We start from the raw sequence: 13,425 nt of genomic DNA, 5'->3' as shown, positions 1-13,425 counted from the left end.
GGCTCCGGGAAAAGCATCAAACCTTCACGGCACTAAACAAACTCGCTGCCAACAGGACTTGGGAGAAGGCGGCAGAGAAAGGCCAACGGAGCGGGCGGACGCGGAGAGCAAGGGCTTAATATCCGTCCGTTCCAGCTCCGGATAACAAGCCGGAGGAACACGATGGACTGAAGCGACGGGGAAGTGGCCGAAAGGACAGAAGCAGCCTGGAAAGCACACGCAGAAGGACGGCTGCGCCACCCAAATACTCCCGTGCCGGGAACTTTTCCAGTCGCGGGGCTGCTCTGGGGAGAAGAGGGACACGGCGGCTGCAAACGCTCCTGCTCTCCCGGCTGAAGCCACCACGGCTGCCTGCAGGAAACAGCCACCTGGAGCAGAATCATGGAACGGAGTAGAGGAGGAGGAACGGAGTCCAATCACGGAATGGTTGGGGTGGGAAGGGACCTTTGAAGGTCATGAGGGACACCTCCCACCAGCCCAGGTGGCTCCGAGCCCCCGTCCAACCCGGCCTTGAACCCCACCAGGGATGGGGCAGCCACAGCTTCTCTGGGCGACCTGTTCCAGTCCCTCGTCACCCTCACAGCGAAGGATTTCCTCCTTAGATCTCATCCCAATCTCCATTCTTTTGGGGCAAAACCCTTCCCCCCTTCTCCGATGGCAACAGGCCCTGCTGAAAAGCCCCTCCCCGTCTTTCTCACAAGCCCCCTCTCAACAGACCAGAACGATTGACGGTGGGAAGGGACCTACAACGACCATCCAGTCCAACTGCCCGACCGACTCCGGGCCGACCAAAAGCTAAAGCAGGTTCTCCAGGGCATTGTCCAAATGTCCTCTTAAACACCGACGACCGCCGCTCCAAGAAGCCTGTTCCAGGGTTTGTTCTCAAAGCAGGACAACCACCCTCCCGGTAAAGAAATGCTTCCTTGAGCAGCCTGGTGTGGCGGGAGGTGTCCCTGCCCACGGCAGAGGGTTGGACTAGACGATCTTTAAGGTCCCTTCCGACTCGAACCATTCTGTGATCCTAATGTCCGGCCTAAACCGGCCTAAACCTCCCCTGGTGCAGCTTTGACCCATCCCCACGTGTCCTGGCCCTGGATCCCAGAGCTCAGCACCTCCCCTCTCCACGTCCCCTCCTCGGGAAGCTGCAGAGCGCCATGAGGTCGCCCCTCAGCCTCCCCCTCTCCAAACGAGACAAGCCCAAAGTCCCCGAGGACATTCCTTCCAGCCCCGTCACCCGCTTTGATGCCCTCCACTGGAGGCGTTCAAGGACCTTGACATCCTTCCTCAAGGAACCCATCCCTGGAGGCGTTCAAGGACCTTCACATCCTCCTTCAAGGAACCCGTCCCTGGAGGCGTTCAAGGACCTTCACATCCTCCTTCAAGGAACCCATCCCTGGAGGTGTTCAAGGACCTTCACATCCTTCTTCAAGGAACCCATCCCTGGAGGCATTCAAGGACCTTCACATCCTCCTTCAAGGAACCCATCCCTGGAGGCATTCAAGGACCTTCATATCCTTCTTCAAGGAACCCGTCCCTGGAGGCGTTCAAGGACCTTCACATCCTCCTTCAAGGAACCCGTCCCTGGAGGCGTTCAAGGACCTTCACATCCTCCTTCAAGGAACCCGTCCCTGGAGGCGTTCAAGGACCTTCACATCCTTCTTCAAGGAACCCGTCCCTGGAGGCGTTCAAGGCCAGGCTGGATGGGGGTTTTGAGCAACCCGGTCGAGTTGAAGACGTCCCTGCCCAGGGCAGGGGGGTTGGAACAAGATGATCTTTAAGGTGCCTCTCCCACCCGAACCATTCTGTGACTCTACGATTCTACAGCTCAATGGTGGGGCCCAGCCCTTGCAGACAGCGCCCAAGGTTCTTCATGACCCCCGCGTCCCTCAGCGCGGCCGCTGCGCCAACAGGAGCCCCCACTCAAGGGCACTCTGCGGTCGTCCGCGTGGCTGCCTCAACGCATCCCCCTGGCTCGAGGGGAATTTTGGCAGCCAAAACGAAGGAATCCACGCTGGGCTCCAGCCGGAGCTCGGCACCACCTTCGCCCTCACGGAGTGACGGCGACACGGTGTAAACCCACCGCGGGCAGAAGGCTGGAAAACACCCGGAGGAGCTGCAGATGAAAAAAAAGCGTCTTTCGAGATGGGTTTATGCGAATTAAGAAGGTAGAGGAGGAGTCCGGCGAGTGCCACCGGCCAAGGCTCCCACCCCGGCGGGAGCACACGAAGCCGATGCACTGCCCCGCACGCCGCGACTCTCCCGGGAGGTTTTAAGGAGCTCAGAGGCGAAGGGACCAACTTCACGTCCTCCCTTAAACTCATCGACGAGTGAAGAAATGTTCTCAGGAGCGTCTACCACGAAAAAAACCCAAGGAGAAACCCACGAAAATGCCGATTTGGGAACAGGATGAGCCAGGGAGGATGCGGAGAGAGTGGAGGGCGCCGGCAGGCGAAGTCAGCTTGGCCGCAGCTCCTCGAATAGCCGACCGTGGGGCGAAACGCCAAAGGGCAGAGGCCGCAGCGGGAAGAGGAAGGAAGATGAAGGCCACCGTCTCCTCTCCTGAGGTCCGGACAGCCCGGGGAGCCTCACGGAGAGCCTGGGATACTCGGGAGAATCCCGAAGCAGATCCCTGCGGCTGATTTCAGACGCCGACAGCCCCGTGGACAACCTGCCTCAGGCAGCGATACGGCCACCGCCCAGAGCCCAGCCGCTGGCCCCGGCAGCCGCGGTGCGGAGCAGGAGCCTCACCGGTTTCTATCCGAGCTGACAAACCCACGGAGGCAAAAGGCAGCCGGGAAAGCAAGGATAGATGTTTCCAGGAGAGATGCTGCCTCTGATGGGGCCGAGCGCTCCGGCTCTCAGCTCCCCCGATCCCGACCCTCCTGATCCTGAATCTCCAGCTCCCGACTCTCCTGCTCCCAATTCCCCTTATCCCAACTCCCCTGATCCTGAATCTCCTGCTCCCAACTCTCCTGATCCCAACTCTCCTGCTCCTGAATCTCCACCTCCCGACTCTCCTCATCCTGACTCCCCTGCTCCTGAATCTCCTGATCCCAATTCCCCTGCTCCTGACTCCCCTGTTCCTGAATCTCCAGCTCCTGACTCTCCTGATCCCATTTCCCCTGATCCCGACTCCCCTGATCCTGAATCCCCAGCTCCCGACTCCCCAACTCCCAACTCTCCTGCTCCTGAATCTCCAGCTCCCAGTTCTCCTGATCCCGACTCTCCTGATCCTGAGTCTCCACCTCCCGACTCCCCAGCTCCCAACTCTCCAGTTCCCGACTCCCCTGTTCCTGAATTTCCGGCTCCCGACTCTCATGATCCCAACTTCCCTGCTCCTGAATCTCCAGTTCCTGGCTCCCCAGCTTCCAACTCTCCTGTTCCTGAATCTCCTGCTCCCAATTCTCCAGCTCCCGACTCCCCTGCTTCTGAATCTCCACCTTCCAATTCTCCTGCTCCCAGCTCTCCTGCTCCTGAATCTCCAGCTCCCGACTCTCCTCATCCCGACTCTCCTGCTCCTGAATATCCAACTCCCGACCCTGCTGATCCCAATTCCCCAGCTCCCGCCTCTCTTGCTCCTGAACCTCCAACTCCCAACTCTCCTCCTCCCAATTCCCCTGCTCCTGAATCTCCTGCTCCCAATTCTCCAGCTCCTGACTCCCCTGTTCCCGACTTTCCACCTCCCTGGCAGGGTAAGGAGCGGGGAAGAGCAGGGAAGTCCCAGCCCCGCGGGTCGGGAAGCCGGGAGTGAGCTGCAAACAGGGGAGTGCGATTGTTCTTCAGAGGGAGACGGGGCCGATTCTCTGCTCCGGAGTTCAGGAGCCGGGTCAGATCCTGCCTGCCGGAGTGAAAACCATTCTCCCGCTGTTCCCAGCCGCTGCGGTGAAGGCACGGCAAGCGTCCCGCTCCTCCCAGGCAAAGGGATTGCGCCCCAATTTTTGAGCAATTCAAACACGCTTAAAACGGCCGCGGCTTTTTAAAAAGCTGCCGGAACCTCTCAGCACCGGCTACTCGGGAACGGCGGGTACGGGATACGGGGTACGGGATACGGGCGAGCTTCCAACCCCAATTTCCAACGCCGAGGTGGGAGAAGACCGAACCCCCTCCGTTTCCTGAAGCTGGGCAGCTCCCTGCCTCCAGCCGCCTCCGCGAAGGGCTCGCCCGACCTCCCCGTCTTGAACGCCGCGGCCCTCACGGTCCTGGCTGGGGTCCGGAGAGAAGCCCCCGGCGCCGGGGCCGTGACGGGTAAAGGGGGCTGGAACGCTCTGGGCTCAACGTGGGATCCCCCATCTGACGCCATCGGCAGGCCCAGGGGGACAAGCGTCGCCGCTGGGTGACGAAAAAATAAATCGAGGTGACATTTTGGGTTGGGGGGACCCGCAGAAAAGCCGGGGAAAAACAACGCAGCGCAACTCCCCGAGACGTTCTCCCGCGCTCGGGCAGCGGGGCCGGAAAGAGCCGGCGGGGCAAAGGTAGGACCCAACCGACCGCGCCGCGGCGGAGCGCGGATCGACGAGGCTTCCTTATCGGAAACGGGATTTCCCCAGGAGATGGGAATAAGGGCAATCCGCAGCCCGTCATCACGGCTGCCGCCAGCCCGTAGGATCAAACCACGCAACTTCTCCCGGTATTTAGCGGGAAGGACGCAGACGTTCTGCGGGTGTGAAAGAGGGAGGCGGGCCGAGGTGCACGGGCCGAGGGCGCAGCCCCCAGTCCCCGCGGCAGAGCCGGTGACACGCTCCCCAGCGTCATCCACAGCGGAGGGGAAGGGGAACGTCACCCGCGCCGGCCAACCCTCCCGTGACGGGCACCCGAGGCGCAGAGGGCGAGACGGGGACGTCCCGCCGGGCTGCAGGGCGGGCAGGGGGACGGGGACGGGCTGGAGCTGGAGGGAAGCATCACGCGAAACAGCGGCTGGAGAAAAGGAATCGTGGAATCAGGGAATGGTTTGGGTGGGAAGGGACCCTCAAAGGCCACCCAGTGCCACCCCCTGCCCTGGGCAGGGACACCTCCCACCAGCCCAGGTGGCTCCGAGCCCCGGCCAACCTGGCCTTGAACCCCTCCAGGGATGGGGCAGCCACAGCTTCTCGGGGCAACCTGGGCCAGGGGCTCACCAGCTTCATCGTGGAGAATTTCTGCCTTATTTTTAATCTCAATCTCCCCTCTTTTGGTTTAAAACCCTTCCCCCTCGTCCCGTGGCTCCCCTCCCTGCTCCAGAGTCCCTCCCCAGCTTTCCCGGAGTCCCTCGAGGGCCTGGAAGGGGCTGGAAGGTCTCCCCGGAGCCTTCTCTTCTCCAGGCTGAACAACCCCAAGAAAAAAATGAATCCGTCCGGGATCGAAGCTGAAAGCTGCGCCGGGGTGACCGTGTTCGTAGGGGAAAAGAAACGGGAAGACGAGCGGGTCCCATCCCGAAAAGAGAACAAACGGCAGCGTCTTGTTCAGTTCCCACCCTCCTGCTCCCGCCTCGCGTGCCCTGAGCAGGGACCGGGGCTTCAGAGCCCCTGTTTCAGCCCCAACAATTCCGCAATTCAGGAGTGTTCAGCTCCAAAAGGGACCGCCCGGCTCCGGGGCTGTCCCCTCCTCGTTCCCAGGCCGTTACGTTCCCCGTTTCCCCCCGCACCCAGCCAAGGGTTTGCCAGGATTCCAGCCCCTGGGTGACAACGCTGCGGGCCACGGGCAGAGCACGCGGATTTAAGCTTAATCCCCTCGGAGTCCCCGTCCTTCCCAGCCCCATCGCTACGAGGAAGGGAGCGGTTTGGCCGGATCGGGATGCAGGGCCAGCGGTGGTTTGGCCAGTCGGGATGCAAGTCCGTCAGCGGTTCGGCCGGATCGGGATGTGGGGCCGGCAGCAGTTTGGCCGGATCAGGATGCGGGTCCAGCAGCGGTTTGGCCGGATTGGGAGGTAGGTCCAGCAGCGCTTTGGGCGGATCGGGATACGGCGCCGGGAGCAGTTTGGCTGGGTCGGGATGCAGGTCCGGCAGCGGTTCGGCCAGGTTGGGATACGGCTCCGGGAGCAGTTTGGCTGGGTCGGGATGCAGGTCCGGCAGCGGTTCGGCCAGGTTGGGATGTGGGTCCGGCAGTGGTCTGGCCAGGATGGGATGTGGTGCCGGGAGCGGTTTGGCTGGGTCGGGATGCAGATCCGGCAGCAGTTTGTCTGTGTCGGGATGCAGCGCCGGGAGCAGTTTGACTGGATCAGGATGTGGCACCGGCAGCAGTTTGGCTGGTTGGGATGCGGCTCCGGGAGCAGTTTGGCGGTATCGGGATGCGGCACCGGCAGCAGTCTCGCTGGTTGGGATGCAGCTCCGGGAGCAGTTTGGCTGGATGGGGATGCGGCACCGGCAGCAGTTTGGCTGGTTGGGATGTGGCTGCGGGAGCAGTTTGGCTGGATGGGATGCGGGTCCAGCAGGGATTTGGCTGGTTGGGATGTGGGTTCGGGAGCAGCTTGGCCGGGTCGGGATGCGGGTCTGGCAGCGATCTGGCCTGGAAAGCGTTGCCGCAGCCGGGCTGGTTGCCCGCGACCGGTTCAGGTTTCCAGCTTGAAATCCCAGCGCTGGCAGGAACGCACGGAGACGCGGACCCCGCGTTCCCGCATGCGCCCTTAGTCATCCTCGGAAGAGGGAAGGCTCCGGAGGCAGGCGCCCAATAACGGACTTAACTCGTTTTAAATGAGCGCCATCGCTTCGTTCCGCCCGAGCGCACGGCGGCGAGCGGGCTGGAACGGCGGCGGCCGAGGGTGCCGGGCCCCTTCGCCTGGGCAAGGTGGGCTCAGCCGGCCCCGTGCCCAACGGCCGTCACCAAGCCCTCGCTCGCCAGGAACCGGCCCCTTCTCCCGCCGGCTCACGGAGTCACCCAGCTTGGAAAAGACCTTTCAGATCCCGGAGTCCAACCGTCAACCCAACGCTGCCAAGTCACCGCTAAACCGCGTCCCTCAGCGCCGCGTTCCCCCAGGATTCCCAGGTCTCTCTCCGTTCTCCAGCCCCGACCCGTACCGGTCCGCGGCGGGTTATTCCTTCCCCGGCGCGTGGACCTTGTTGAACCTCATGAGGTTCCCTCTCCTCCCAACTCTCCAGGTCTCGCTGGACGGGTGACGCAACCTTCCGGCGCTTCAGTTTTGTGCCACCAGCAAACGTGCCGAGGGTACGCTCCGTCCCCCCTCATCGAGGGCGTTGGGGAACGCGTTGAACGTGACTGGAGCCAGTCCCGGCCACTGGGCAACGCCCGTAACTACAGGCCACCAACTGGACTCCGTGCCGCCGGTCCCAACCCCCTGAGCTCTGCCACCCGGCCGTCCTCCACCCGCCTCGCCGTCCCCTCGCCCGACCCACCCTCCCCGAGCTTCCTACGAGGGCGTCGTGGGAGACGGTGTCGTGGGAGACGGCGTCAAAAGCCACGCTGACGCGGAGGGAGACGACGTCCCTTGCTCTCCCCTCGTCGGCGGGAGGGGACGGTGACGGAGGGCCGTCAGACCGGTCGAGCGCCATTTCCCCTCGGTGAAGCCACGCCGACCGCTCCCGACAACTCGCGCCTCCTCGCAGGACACGTTCTCCAGACCCTTCCCCGGCTTCCTTCGGACACGAACCCAACACCCAACATCCCAGGCCAAACCGGACGGGGCTCGGAGCAACCCGGGTCGCTGGGAGATGTCCCTGCCCGGGGCAAGGGGGTGGGACTCAACGGGCCTTTCCATGTCCCTTCCCACCCAAACCATTCCATGATTCCACCATTCCGGTTTCAACCACGCTTCCGCCCCACCCCGCAGGTGCCGTGACCGCACAAACCCTCCCGTCCCCGAAGAGCGGGAGCCGGGCGCGTTGTCCGCAGCCTCTCGGCATCGTCATCCCGTTGCCGAAAGACTTCTAATTGCCGCCGGCGGCGGGTGCCCCAGGAGAAGGGCCGGGAGCCGGGGGGAGCCGGCTTGGTCGAGGCCGGGTTTGGGAGAGAGGGGAGGCAGCGAGGGGTCGGGAGCCGAAATTCCGACATTTCCGCATCCGGCGGCGGGTTTTGAGGTGGTTGGAAGAAACGGGGAGACTCCAGAGGAGGAATGGGCGAAATGCCGCGACAATGGCACCTTCCCGTCCCCCACCGGCCGGAAACGCCTCCGAACGGTGACATTCTAAAAAATTCCTCGTCGGTGCCTAGAAAAGGGGGTGGGATCCGGGAACGGCCAGAGAATCCGGCCCCGGAGCAAAGCCGGGGCTCCCGGGCCGGTGCCGGGCCCCCGACGCGGCTCCAGGAAGGCGGATTCGTTAGCGCGAGGAAAATCTCGGCGAGTTCGGCCAGAAACGGTTAACGAAGGGATAAGCAAAGTTCGTTACGTCCTTCCCACCCCTCCCGGCAGCAGAAACCCCAGCTCCCCGGTAATTAATTAATTAACGGTAATTAATTACGGCTGCGTTTGGCTAACGGGCCAGCGATCCCCTGCGCTCGGTGGTCCCCAAAAGGCAGGCGCCGCGCCCGCCCCCCCCCCCCCGGCTTGGAAAGGAGAAATTTTCCGTAGTAAAACACGAGAATTTGGTAAAAAAAACTCAGCGCTGGCTCCTGCCCCGGCTGCCGCCGCGACCGCTCTCCCCGGGCGCCGCACGGCACCCGCCGGCACCCGCCGGCACCCACCGCCTGGCACCCGCGTGCCGGCAGCGCCCGGCCCTCCCGGCCGTAGCCCAGCACCAAGAGGCACCGGCGGGTCACGCACCGCGTCACCGCGTCACCCGCACCCGGCTGGGGACGGCGCCGGGCACCTCTGCCCAACGCCGTCCCCTGCCCCACGGCGCCGCTGCACAGCCCCACAGGACAAGCCCTGCCCCACACGGAGCACTCCCCCCTTGCCCCACACTTCACCCCTACAGCCCCATGGGGCACCCCCCTGCACCCCTACAGCCCCACATGACACCCCCCTGCCCCACACCTCACCCATACAGCCCCATGGGGCACCTCCCTGCCCCACACCTCACCCATACAGCCCCACATGACACCCGCCTGCCCCACGCCTCACCCCTACAGCCCCACATGACACCCGCCTGCCCCACACCCCACCCCTACAGCCCCACATGACACCCACCTGCCCCACACCTCACCCCTACAGCCCCACATGACACCCCCCTGCCTCACACCTCCAGCCCCATGGGGCACCTCCCTGCCCCACACCTCACCCCTACAGCCACACAGGACACCCCCTGCCCCACACTTCACCCGTACAGCCCCATGGGACACCTCCCTGCCCCCACACCTCACCCCTACAGTCCCACATGACACCCACCTGACCCACACCTCACCCTTACAGCCCCATGGGGCACCTCTCCGCCCCACATCTTACCCGTACAGCCCCACATGATACCCCCTGCCCCACCTCACCCCTACAGCCCCACATGACACCCGCCTGCCCCACACCACCAGCCCCATGGGGCACCTCCCTGCCCCACACCTCACCCCTACAGCCCCACATGACACCTGCCTGCCCCACAGCTCCAGCCCCACGGGGCAATCCCTTGCCCCACACTTCACCCCTACAGCCCCATGGGGCACCCCCCTGCACCCCTACAGCCCCACATGACACCCCCCCTGCCCCACACCTCACCCATACAGCCCCACATGACACCCGCCTGCCCCACGCCTCACCCCTACAGCCCCACATGACACCCGCCTGCCCCACACCCCACCCCTACAGCCCCACATGACACCCACCTGCCCCACACCTCACCCCTACAGCCCCACATGATACCCCCCTGCCTCACACCTCCAGCCCCATGGGGCACCTCCCTGCCCCACACCTCACCCCTACAGTCCCACATGACACCCACCTGCCCCCACACCTCACCCATACAGCCCCATGGGGCACCTCTCCGCCCCACATCTCACCCGTACAGCCCCACATGATACCCCCCTGCCCCACATCTCACCCATACAGCCCCATGGGGCACCCGCCTGCCCCACACCTCCAGCCCCATGGGGCACCTCCCTGCCCCACACCTCACCCCTACAGCCCCACATGATACCCCCTGCCCCACCTCACCCCTACAGCCCCACATGACACCCCCCTGCCCCACACCTCCAGCCCCGTGGGGCACCTCCCTGCCCCACACCTCACCCCTACAGCCCCACATGACACCCCCCCTGCCCCACACCTCACCCCTACAGCCCCACATGATACCCCCTGCCCCACCTCACCCCTACAGCCCCACATGACACCCCCCTGCCCCACATCTCACCCCTACAGCCCCACATGACACCCGCCTGCCCCCACACCTCCAGCCCCATGGGGCACCTCCCTGCCCCACACCTCACCCCTACAGCCCCACATGACACCTGCCTGCCCCCACAGCTCCAGCCCCACGGGGCACTCCCTTGCCCCACACTTCACCCCTACAGCCCCATGGGGCACCCCCCTGCACCTCTACAGCCCCACATGACACCCCCCTGCCCCACACCTCACCCATACAGCCCCACATGACACTCGCCTGCCCCACACCTCCAGCCCCCTGGGGTACCCCCCTGCCCCACACCTCACCCCTACAGCCCCACATGATACCCCCCCTGCCCCCACATCTCACCCCTACAGCCCCATGGCGCACCCGCCTGCCCCACACCTCCAGCCCCACATGACACCCACCTGCCCCACACCTCCAGCCCCGTGGGGCACCCCCCCTGCCCCACACCTCACCCCTACAGCCCCACATGATACCCCCCTGCCCCACATCTCACCCCTACAGCCCCATGGGGCACCCCGCCTGCCCCACACCTCCAGCCCCATGGGGTACCTCCCCGCCCCACACCTCACCCCTACAGTCCCATGGGGTACCCGCCTGCCCCTCATCTCACCCCTACAGCCCCATGGGGCATCCCCCTGCCCCACATTTCACCCCTACAGCCCACAGGACACCCCCTGCCCCACACTTCACCCCTACAGCCCCATGGGGCACCCCCTGCCCCACACCTCACCCAGGAGAGCCCCTCACGGACGGGACCCAAGGCCAGGCGGCCCACAGGGACCCCCGCAGTGGGGCAGGCCCCCCCCGACACGGCCCTTGCACACTCACACCCCCTCGCCCCCCCGGCCGGGCACACCAGGACCCCTCGGGGGGGCACCCCCCCCCCCGACCCCCCCGGCCCCACTGACACCCAGCACCCGCGGCCCCGGCGACCTACTCTGGGTGTCCCGATGAAGGGTGTCCCCAACACCCCCCTCCCGCGCCCCAGGTCCCCACACCCCGTCACCCCGCCCCACGCTCACCATCACACCTACCCCCCCCCCCCGTGTTCACCATCACACCCCCCCACACACCCCCGTGTTCACCATCACACCCCACACACCCCATGTTCACCCCCCCACACACCCTGTGTACACCCCCACACCCCCCATGTTCACCCCCCGCACCCCCACACACCCCTTCACCCGCACTCACAGCCCCCCCACGCTCACCACCCCCCAGAAACAAGCACTCAGACACTGTCACGTGCACCCCCCCGCTGTCACCCCCCTCACACCCCCCCGCTGTCACACCCCCTCACACCCCCCCCGCTGTCACACACCCCCGCTGTCACACACCCTCACACCCCCCACACTCACACCCCGTCACACTCACACCCCCACACCACACCCCCACACTCACACCCCATCACACTCACACCCCCCCACACTCACACCCCCGTCACACTCACACCCCGTCACACCACACCCCCACACTCACACCCCCCCACCCACACCCCATCACACTCACACCCCCTCACACTCCCACCTCCACCCTCACACCCCACACCCCATCACACCTCACCGCACACCCCCATCACACACACCCCCCACACACACCCCCCACTCACCCGTCACACTCACACCCCATCACACTCACACCCCCCACTCACACCCCCCACACTCACACCCCATCACACTCACACCCCCCACACTCACACCCCCCACACTCACACCCATCACACTCACACCCCATCACACTCACACCCCCCCCACTCACACCCCATCACACTCACACCCCCATCACACTCACACCCCCACACTCACACCCCCCACACTCACACCCCATCACACCACACCCCCCCACACACACACCCCCCACACTCACCCCATCCCCACACTCACACCCCCACACTCCACACCCCCATCACCACTCACACCCCTCACACTCACACCCCCCACACTCACACCCCGTCACTCACACCCGTCACGCTCACACCCCGTCACGCTCACACCCCCCACACTCACACCCCATCACACTCCACCCCCCCACTCACACACCCCCACACTCACACCCCCCACACTCACACCCCATCACACTCACCCCCCCACACTCACACCCCCCCACTCACACCCCGTCACACTCACACCCCATCACACTCACACCCCCCCACTCACACCCCCCACACTCACACCCCATCACACTCACACCCCCCACACTCACACCCCCCACACTCACACACCCATCACACTCACAGCCCCACACTCACACCCCCACACCCACACACCATCACACTCACACCCCCCCACACTCACACCCCCCACACTCACACCCCATCACACTCACAGCCCCACACTCACACCCCCCACACCCACACACCATCACACTCACACCCCCCACACTCACACCCCCCACACTCACACCCCCCACACTCACACCCCATCACACTCACACCCGCCACACTCACACCCCCACACTCACACCCCCCCACTCACACCCCCCCCACACTCACACCCCCACACTCACACCCCATCACACTCACACCCCCCACACTCACACCCCCACACTCACACCCCCCACACTCACACCCCATCACACTCACACCCCCACACTCACACCCCATCACACTCACACCGCCACACTCACACCCCCCACACTCACACCCCCCACACTCACACCCCATCACACTCACACCCCCACACTCACACCCCCCCCACTCACACCCCCCACACTCACACCCCATCACACTCACACCGCCACACTCACACCCCCCACACTCACACCCCCCACACTCACCCCCCCACACTCACACCCCCCACACTCACCCCCCACACTCACACCCCCACACTCACACCCCCCCACACTCACACCCCCCCCACACTCACACCCCCACACTCACACCTCCCACACTCACACCCCCCACACTCACTCCACCCCACACTCACACCCCCCACACTCACCCCCCACACTCACACCGCCACACTCACACCCCACACTCACACCCATCACACTCACACCCCCCACACTCACACCCCCCCCCCCACACTCACACCCCCCCACACTCACCCCCCACACTCACACCCCCACACTCACACCCCCACACTCACCCCCCACACTCACACCCCCACACTCACCCCTCTGTGCTCACACTCACACCCACCTGCACACCCCCCCCGCTCCTCACACCCCATCCCGCTCACCACCCCCCGCACCAATCACACCCCCCCCCACCTCACACCCACCC

Source organism: Rissa tridactyla, chromosome 2 (genome assembly GCF_028500815.1).
Source record: "Rissa tridactyla isolate bRisTri1 chromosome 2, bRisTri1.patW.cur.20221130, whole genome shotgun sequence".
In the NCBI taxonomy this organism is placed as follows: Eukaryota; Metazoa; Chordata; class Aves; order Charadriiformes; family Laridae; genus Rissa; species Rissa tridactyla.
Note: the sequence above shows the minus strand (reverse complement) of the source record.